This window comes from Humulus lupulus, chromosome 3, assembly GCF_963169125.1.
Source record: "Humulus lupulus chromosome 3, drHumLupu1.1, whole genome shotgun sequence".
NCBI lineage: Eukaryota > Viridiplantae > Streptophyta > Magnoliopsida > Rosales > Cannabaceae > Humulus > Humulus lupulus.
The window spans coordinates 15,241,203-15,249,877 of record NC_084795.1 but is presented as its reverse complement, the minus strand read 5'-3'; the positions used below and the strand labels follow the sequence as shown (position 1 = coordinate 15,249,877).

General features: G+C 34.1%; 1 non-coding gene across 1 annotated transcript; it reads right to left on the bottom strand.

Moving 5' to 3' along the window:
* Nucleotides 1-8,250: 8,250 nt before the first annotated feature.
* On the bottom strand, nucleotides 8,251-8,357 carry LOC133828215 (small nucleolar RNA R71). Its single transcript, XR_009890847.1, has one exon. It is a non-coding gene; the product is annotated as a small nucleolar RNA R71 (small nucleolar RNA).
* Between the last annotated feature and the right edge of the window lie 318 nt (nucleotides 8,358-8,675).

Sequence of the window (8,675 nt, the reverse complement as noted above, 5' to 3'; positions counted from 1 at the left end):
TTCATAGAAATAGGTTTGAGTGGTTTTATTTTAGGATATACACACACGCACACAACACACACGTACATTTTTTTAGATATACATGTGTTTATATATATGTATGATACATATGTATTAGTCTAGTTTTAGGATATCATATATTTGAATGGTTCTGAGATAATTTTTTTGTTAGCTTTAAACACATCTTGTCTCTTATTTTGCTAACTAATTTGAAGTACATAGGCTATATGAGCTACTGGGTTTAGTGAATCAATTAGCATACTTCCTGATGGTTAAGAGCTGTAGAAAATAAAATTTGTTCTGATGTTGAATATTGGGTTTAATGAATTACTTGGCTTAAAGTTGAAGTACACACAAAGGAATGAGTGTGTGTTTGTATGTTTTCTCACTGTATATTTGTATTTTTTTCATCTGATATATAATTCAATCTTAAAATAGTAATCAAATTTAATATTTTAATTGAATGTGAGTGTGGTTTGTTAATGGTTGATATCTTGGTGATATAAGAGGAATTGTGGATTCATTATTGCCAATAAAGCTATCCCGTACCTATAAATCAATAAGTATATATAAGACATGATTAAAGCAATACAAAAGTTCTCTATTAATGTTGTGCAGAGATAAAGTATTGTCTATGCAAGTGATGCGTTCGACTAAGCTCATATAAGATGATGGGTTGTATATATATTTCTATTGTTAGTTGGAACTACCTTAAGATTTATTATTTGTTTTTATATGATACATATGATATTATATTGTATTGTTCTTTTAGGGACTTTGTGTAATGACCCACTAATCTAGACTATTTGGACCATTAACGAAACTTATACATAAAACTTACATTTTTGCGAAATTACCATAATTTATTATAAACTTGTAGAAACAAAGGTTACTTTCATAAAATTAAGTAGGATATGGGTACCCATTGTCTTTAAAACAAAAATAACTTAAAGTGAAAAGAGTTACATAGAAAATGCGGAAAATACATTTAAAACCATAAAAAACATAAACAAGACTACATCCTCGAATCGAATAACGCTCGGCCCCTTGACTCCATTCACCATCGATACACATCCTCTAAGCGTCACGAATCTTACCGCCTCTAAAGCTTATTTTCCTGCACATAAAACAGAAAGGAATGAGCCTAATGCCCAGCAAGGAAAAATCTAACACATATACACATCAATTTCATAATAACGTAAAGACATATCATAACACATAATACACTTATTATAATGGCCATTATTACTTGGGGTCCCATAGACTAAACAAGCATATGCCCATGGAATTAGTGGGGTCCTACTAGCTAAGTAGGTCATATGCCTATAACCCATTTGGGGTCTTGTTAGCCATATGGGTCATATGCCCAAGCCTACAAACATACATACATATCATAACACATTTAATAACATAAAACATGTAGATAACATAAGCACATAACATATTGATTCTAGCCTATTTTCCTTGCCAAAGTTACCGGGATATAATGGACTGAGTTGGGACTTTTGGAACACTCCTAAAGCCATATGAGAAAGAGTGAGTCTTAAGAAGAAGAAGAAATGAAAATAAGAAGACTAAACCATTGAGAATTATGCTTACCACAACTTATGTGCTTAAGAACTTGGATTCCCTAACCAAAATAAGAATGAGGTTAGGAAACTGAGTAGAAGACTAAGAGAAGGGAAACATAACATAAATCAAATGAACTAGAGTTTCGGGTTTACCTCAAAGACTTGCAAGATCAATCTAACCACAACCGAAATACTAACGAACCTCACTCCCCAAAGTGTTTGATAAGCTTATGATGTTTAAGCTTATAATTTTCCCAAACCAGGTGTTTACACTCTCACACTCACTTAGCACTAGCAGCTTCTGAACTTAGAGTAAAAGGTGAAGAAATGGCTGGGTACTAGGTCCTATTTATAGAGTTTGGGAGTAAAAGTATCTTGATTTTACTTGAATAAAAATAATGGCTTTTTAGGTGAAAATCATTTGAATAATCGTTCAGCAGAGGCTGAAGACTCGTTCAAAAGATGCTGGACTGTTGAAGGAGTTTGAATGGCTGAAAGGAAATGAATTCAAAAATGTTTGAAAACATACTGGAGGAGGCGATATATCGCCCCCTGTAGGCGATATATCGCCTGGGCCAGTATGCCCGAGGCGACCGTGCATCGATTCGTGTTTTCCGTATCTACGTGCTGCGATATATCGCCCCCTATAGCTGCGATATATTGGCACACGCTGAATAATTAAACACGAAATTACACATTTTTAGCTAAGTTTGAATGGAGTAAACAGCCTTGACTAAGCCCTCAACGTATTCAAAGCTGCTGACTGACCCTATAACATTCAAACTTTACTCCTTATTAAATTAAATCCTCAAAAATACTTAATCCTTAATCACCATTCATAACATGTGCCTAAAATCCTATTGGTTGATGTCTAAACCTTATAAAATCCTTAATATCAATCATATTAATCAAACCTTAGGTTATACTTAATATTCTTAAACTATAGATTAAACTTAGAAAATCTATAAGTATTACTATGAGTGTCCAAATAATTCCCGGTCTGAACCAAAAATCCACAGTAACAAAGATAATACTAAACATAATATAATACTACTAAATAACTAGCTAAGTAAAGTTCTTGGACTCTACACTTTGACAAAGCACTAATTTAGGCTATCCATGGACATAACACTAATTTTGGGACTTTAAATTGAGACTGACAGGTATGTATTCCTTAGTTTAAAGAACTAAGACTAACTACTTAAGCCATGAGAAAGTGTCGATATTCTTAGCACTAAATACTTAGAATTTAAGACTCAATTTTGAATAGCTTAACTCTGTCCGATACTTTTTGTTTTTGTTTAGTGTTGCTAATTTATTTTATTTTTCAATAGAAATGTAGAAATTTTGGTCTTTTATGTTTGAGGCGATCCAGTTTGATAAGAAAAATACAACTTTTATATAAATCATTTTTGTGATTGAAAACCAGTCATCTTTTTCATTTATTCTGCAACCTCAAGTTCTCTATTTATTTTAGTTTTGGTTTGGTTTTAATGGTGTTTATTATGTATTGTAGGCTAAAACTCTACTTGGATATTTAAGAGAACCAAGACAATTATATAAGAGAACCAAGGCAACAAGAAATTCTTCATCAAGTTGTTAGGTATTATTTTCTTTCTTGCTTGTAAGAATTATGTACAATGAGGTTTTTATTTTTGTATATAGTTTTGTTGTGTTCTAACATTGTATGTAATGGATAGATTAATTTCAATTGTAAAAGTTGGTTTTTTTTAAAAAAGAAAATTAAATTGTTAATATAATTAGCTCCTTGTAAAAAATTTGTTATTATAATCTATAAGTTTTTAGATTTGTATACAAATGAACTAGACGTAGAGTGACACATTGTGGTTTGAACCAATATAATTCCAAGTGTGACTTTCTTATTTTTCTGTTGGTTTTTACTTGGTGTTTGCTAGCTTCCCTACTACAAAAAAGGCTTTTCTCTACGGTTTTTTACTTAATACACTGCGGTTTTCAAGAGTACTGAAAAACGCAGTGTATTCGACCGCAGTGAAAAGTGGTATGCCAACCGCGAAGAAAGAACATCTTTCTCTGCGGTTGTAATAAGCCAACCGCAGAGAAAGATGTACTTTTCTCCGCGGTTTTTTTTAAAACAACCGCTGAGAAAGAAAGACTTTTCTCCGCGGTTTTATTGAAAAAACCGCAGAGGAAAGTATTGTAATTTTTCAAAATTTTGACGAAGCATAACTTTGTGCTCAGTTGTCCGTTTTTAGTGTTTTTTTTTTAAACTTTGGTATTTTTTTGAGATCTATCTAGCTGCATACAAAGAAAATCTGAAAACCTGGAAAAAAAAAAACAAAATTTTCAAGTTTTGTCACCAAAAAATCTGAAGAAAAAAAATTCAGCAACCAAATTAATGATTTATGAAAAACCTCTCAAAATTTTGATTTCTATTTGTCTATTTCACACAAAATAAACTCTAAAAATAATGATGAAAAAAAACAAAAAACTATACAAACAAAGATATATAGATCATTACCTATTTTGAAGCTCAAGAACACAATGTATGCCCAAAAATACAGTGAAAATGGACAATTTTTCGACCAAATCCTAACCATTTTTACTACCAAAAACCTGAAAATAGAAAAATATCAAGCATCTACTTCAGTTTTTAACTAAGATTTAGCTAAAAATGTTGAAAAAAAATAGTAAGATTAAGGTTGAAAGACATACCGTCGCTGTTGAAGAAGTTTTTCGCGAAATGAAGTAGGTTTACGAACCTTGTGGGGAAAAATGAGTTTATATATAGGTCTGGAACCTTTTCTCCGCAGTTTTCTTAAAAAAACCACAGAGAAAAGTATTGTAATTTTTTAAAACTTTTACCAAGCATAACTTTGTGCTCGGTTGTCCGTTTTGATTGTTTTCTTTTAACTTTGATATTTTTTCGAGATCTATCCAAAGAAAAGACTATTTTCTTTGAATAGATCTCGAAAAAATATCAAAGTTAAAAAAAAAAAACCTAAAACGGACAATCGAGCACAAAGTTATGCTTGGTAAAAGTTTTGAAAAATTACAATACTTTTCTCTGCGGTTTTTTCAATAAAACCACAGAGAAAAGTCTTTATTTCTCTGCGGTTTTCTTAAAAAACCGCGGAGAAAAGTAGTGCAACTTTTCTCTGCCTTTTTTATTAAGAAAATTGCAGAGAAAAAGTTTTCACTACCCACTTTTCTTACTTTACATTGCTTTTTTAAAAAAAAACCGCAGTAACATAGTTCCTAAGTGTCCTTCAATCATTTTCTCTGCGCTTTTTATTTTAGATTGAAAAAAAAGCGCAGAGAAACCCTATATTTGTAGCAGTGCTTATTCATCTATTGCTCGCTGTTATGTTTGCCTGAGTAGAATGCATAAAACATTCATTAATTTTGTTTAATTTTTCTCATCTTCTTCAATAGACAGGTGTTGACTGTGTTTTTAGCCAACGACGTGAGAACGTCAATAACGACAAGCCTTCAAGAGAATGTAAACGACAACAGACAGTTTAATCAAGAAAAGTAAATAACACAAGAGATTTTATAGTGGTTCAGCCCCGATTGTCGGTAATAGCCTAATCCACTTAGAGTTGTGATTTATAGATCTGTACTCAAGATCAGATGGACTGAACCAACTGAGTTTCTTCAGTACAGATTGCAAAAATACAAGAATTCTCTCAAATGCCAGGACTTTCTCTCTCTAGAATACTCAGACCCAAATTTCTCTCTCTAGAATACTCAGACCCAAATTTTCTCTCTCTAGAAAGAAGAAGCAGAAGAAGCCTCTCTAATCCCATAAGCCCTCTATTTATAGGCTTAGGGTCATACATACGGTATCCCCTAGAACCGGGATATTTTATTATATTTATTACATTTAAATTACAAAGAAACATTCAAAATTCAAAATGTAACAAACTCCCCATTTGTGGGAAGAATGAGAGATTCCCGCATATCTTGTTGAAGTTGTTTCTGGGAATCTTGACTTAGTCTCCTCTTGCTAGTTGATCCACCTCCTACTGACCACCCATGCAAGTGCTAGTCGAACATGTGCATGGTGGTAGGACAAACATTTTTTGGTCGGACGTGCATGGTGGTAGGACATGCATGGTGGTAGGACATGCATGGTGGTAGGACATGCACTTCTCTCCTCTAACACGGCACTCTCCTCTAGCATGCCATGTTTCTCCTCGGACCAAATCCTTGGGGTCTCCTAGGACCACCCTCTTGGGGTCTCCTAGGACCACTCTCTTGAGTTCTCCTCGGATGCACTCTCTTTAGCTCTCCTAGGATGCACTCTCCTTAGCTCTCCTAGGATGCATTCTCCTTAGCCTCCTAGGATGCATTCTCCTTAGCCTCCTAGGATGCACTCTCCTTAGCTCTCCTAGGATTCATTCTCCTTAGCCTCCTAGGATGCACTTTCCTTAGCTTTCCTCGGACCAAGGTGCACTTGGCTTGGTTATGACATCTTTCAAGCAGTCCAAATTCTTCGTCAGTCTACCGGGTCACTTTATCACAACTCTGAGGAGTCAATGTATTTATTGACTATTTAATGTGTCTTTTACGGACCATGTACTGCCATTTGTCACCTTTATTTGCCACGTCATTGATCTCCAATTTTTGGGTATAACAACAGGGAATAGTGTTTTTTTTTTCACTTAATTGAAAATTTTCATTCTCCCTAAGGTAACATGTAAACTACCATTTTTTTTTCCAAATTTTCTATGGAACTCTGACTAGAATGTACCCATGGTAGGTCAATATAAGAAGTGTTGATGAGGTTATTGTGATTGGTGCTGGTCTTTCTCTGTTGATAAGCGTACAAAATATACGCTTATTTATAACATTTTCAGATTGATTTGGTTGCTTTTCTCAAGAGAAAGTTTCTATTTAATCTGTTTGGTGAACTTGTGCAGTGTGTCTTAATAATTCTGATTTGTTTGAGAATGTTGATAAATATTTGTTTGAGTAGTCAGAATTGGTGACCATTTGGGAAATTTGTTATAGGCGATATATCGCCTGCCTTGGGCGATATATCGGCATAAGGAGGATTTTCAAATTTTGGCTTGGCAGAAACGACATCAGAAACTTGCGTTTTTATCGAGAACATCCAACAGGCGATATATCGCAGAATCATAGGCGATATATCGGCACAAGGGCATTTTTGGAAATTTTCATGGAAATTCGTAGGTTTTTGGGATTTTTGTAAAAAGAATAAAAGGAAGATCGAAAAGGACAGAAGGGGAAGCATTCTGACGGCAGAGTAAAAGAAACAGAGAAGACTCCACGTTTATTTTGTTTGTGTTTATTTTATGCTTTTGAATTTTAGATTGTGTGATGAAGTTTAATATTATGAACTAAATTCGTATTTAGAGTATTTTAATGTAGTCACTGGATATTCTATTCGTCTTTAATGCAATTTCTATGAATCTTTGACTTTATGATTATCTATTGTTCTTATGTTTAATGCTTGTAATTAATTGGCCATCTGTTGCATGATTATTGGTTTTAATTCAATATCTGAAAAGTGAGAATTGGAATAGCTTTAGACAATAGACATAGATTTCAATTTCAAACGAAAGTATCAAATTGGTTTGTGTATCAATTAGGTTTTTGTTCTTAATGCAGTTTATGTGTCGAATTTATCACAGACATGTAGAGAATTCACAGGTAAACTGAATATTTTATATCTTGAGAAAGAATAGAATTGTCAATAGTAAACTTGCTATAATCATAAATTAAAGAAACACATTAGTTGTATTATTGATTGAATAGAATTGAAGGTTGATGAAATTAGAATACTCTAATCTTTCGCTTATATTAAATTTCGTTAATTAAATTGTGTTTTCTTAGTTTATTGTTCACTGTTAATTGTCATTAAAATTCCATTAGTCAAATAGAAATAAAAGTTTGCTATTGGTAATTATTAGATCAATTCCCTGACGGAATGATAATATATTTCCACTACTATTACTTGTTTATTCGATTGCGTATACTTGCGCAGTAGTAAAAATTCGCAACAAGTTTTTGGCGCCGTTGCCGGGGAATTGATATTCTATTAATATCAAGATAGTTAATTTTTATTCTAATTTGGCTGTTTTTATTATTTGAACTAATCCAAGTTGTCGTATTATGTTTTAATAGGTGAATCTTTTGTATGCGACGTGAAGGATCTGCAAATCTTGTTCCTGTTAATCCTGAAATCGAAAGATCCTGCAGACAAAACAGAAGGAAAAAGAGGTTGGAAGCATCAATGGCTGCCAACCAAAGAGACGGGGTTAACAACAATGATGGTCAGAATCATATCGCTCAGGACCAAAATGTGCGAGCATTAAGAGATTATGTGCTCCCCGCTGTCACAGGAGTACACTCGTGCATTAGGCCACCTACTATTATTGCCAATAACTTTGAGATTAAGCCGGCGATGATACAAATGGTCCAGACTTCTGTTCAGTTTGGTGGTCTCCCCAATGAGGATCCTAACTTGCACATAGTGAATTTCCTTGAGCTATGTGCAACGTTTAAGTTTAATGGGGTGAGCGATGATGCAATAAGGCTGAGATTGTTCCCTTTTTCACTAAGGGACAGGGCAAAAAGTTGGCTTATTTCTCTACAGGCCAACTCAATCAATACATGGGAGGAACTAGCTTAGAAGTTTCTCTCAAAGTTCTTTCCTCCTGCAAAAGCTGCGAAGTTGAGGGGAGAAATCAATAACTTCTATCAGAATGAGGGAGAATCATTGTATGATGCTTGGGAAAGATTCAAAGACCTGCTCAGGAAATGCCCTCATCACGGTATAGAGAAGTGGATGTTAGTCCACAATTTTTATAATGGGCTTTGCGGTACTACTTGCACTATAATAGATGCAGCAGCAGGTGGTGCTTTCATGAGTAAAGGGGCTGATGAGGCATATGAATTGTTAGAGGAGATGGCTATGAACAATTATCAGTGGCCTGCCAAACGAGACACTTCACAGAGAAAAGTAGCTGGGGTACATGAATTAGATGCTATAACTGCTTTAACTGCTCAGGTTGCTTCATTGACAAAGCAGTTGCAACAAAACAAGATCTCAGCTCAAGCCCAGGCTATACAGATGCAATCAGGGTGTGAAATATG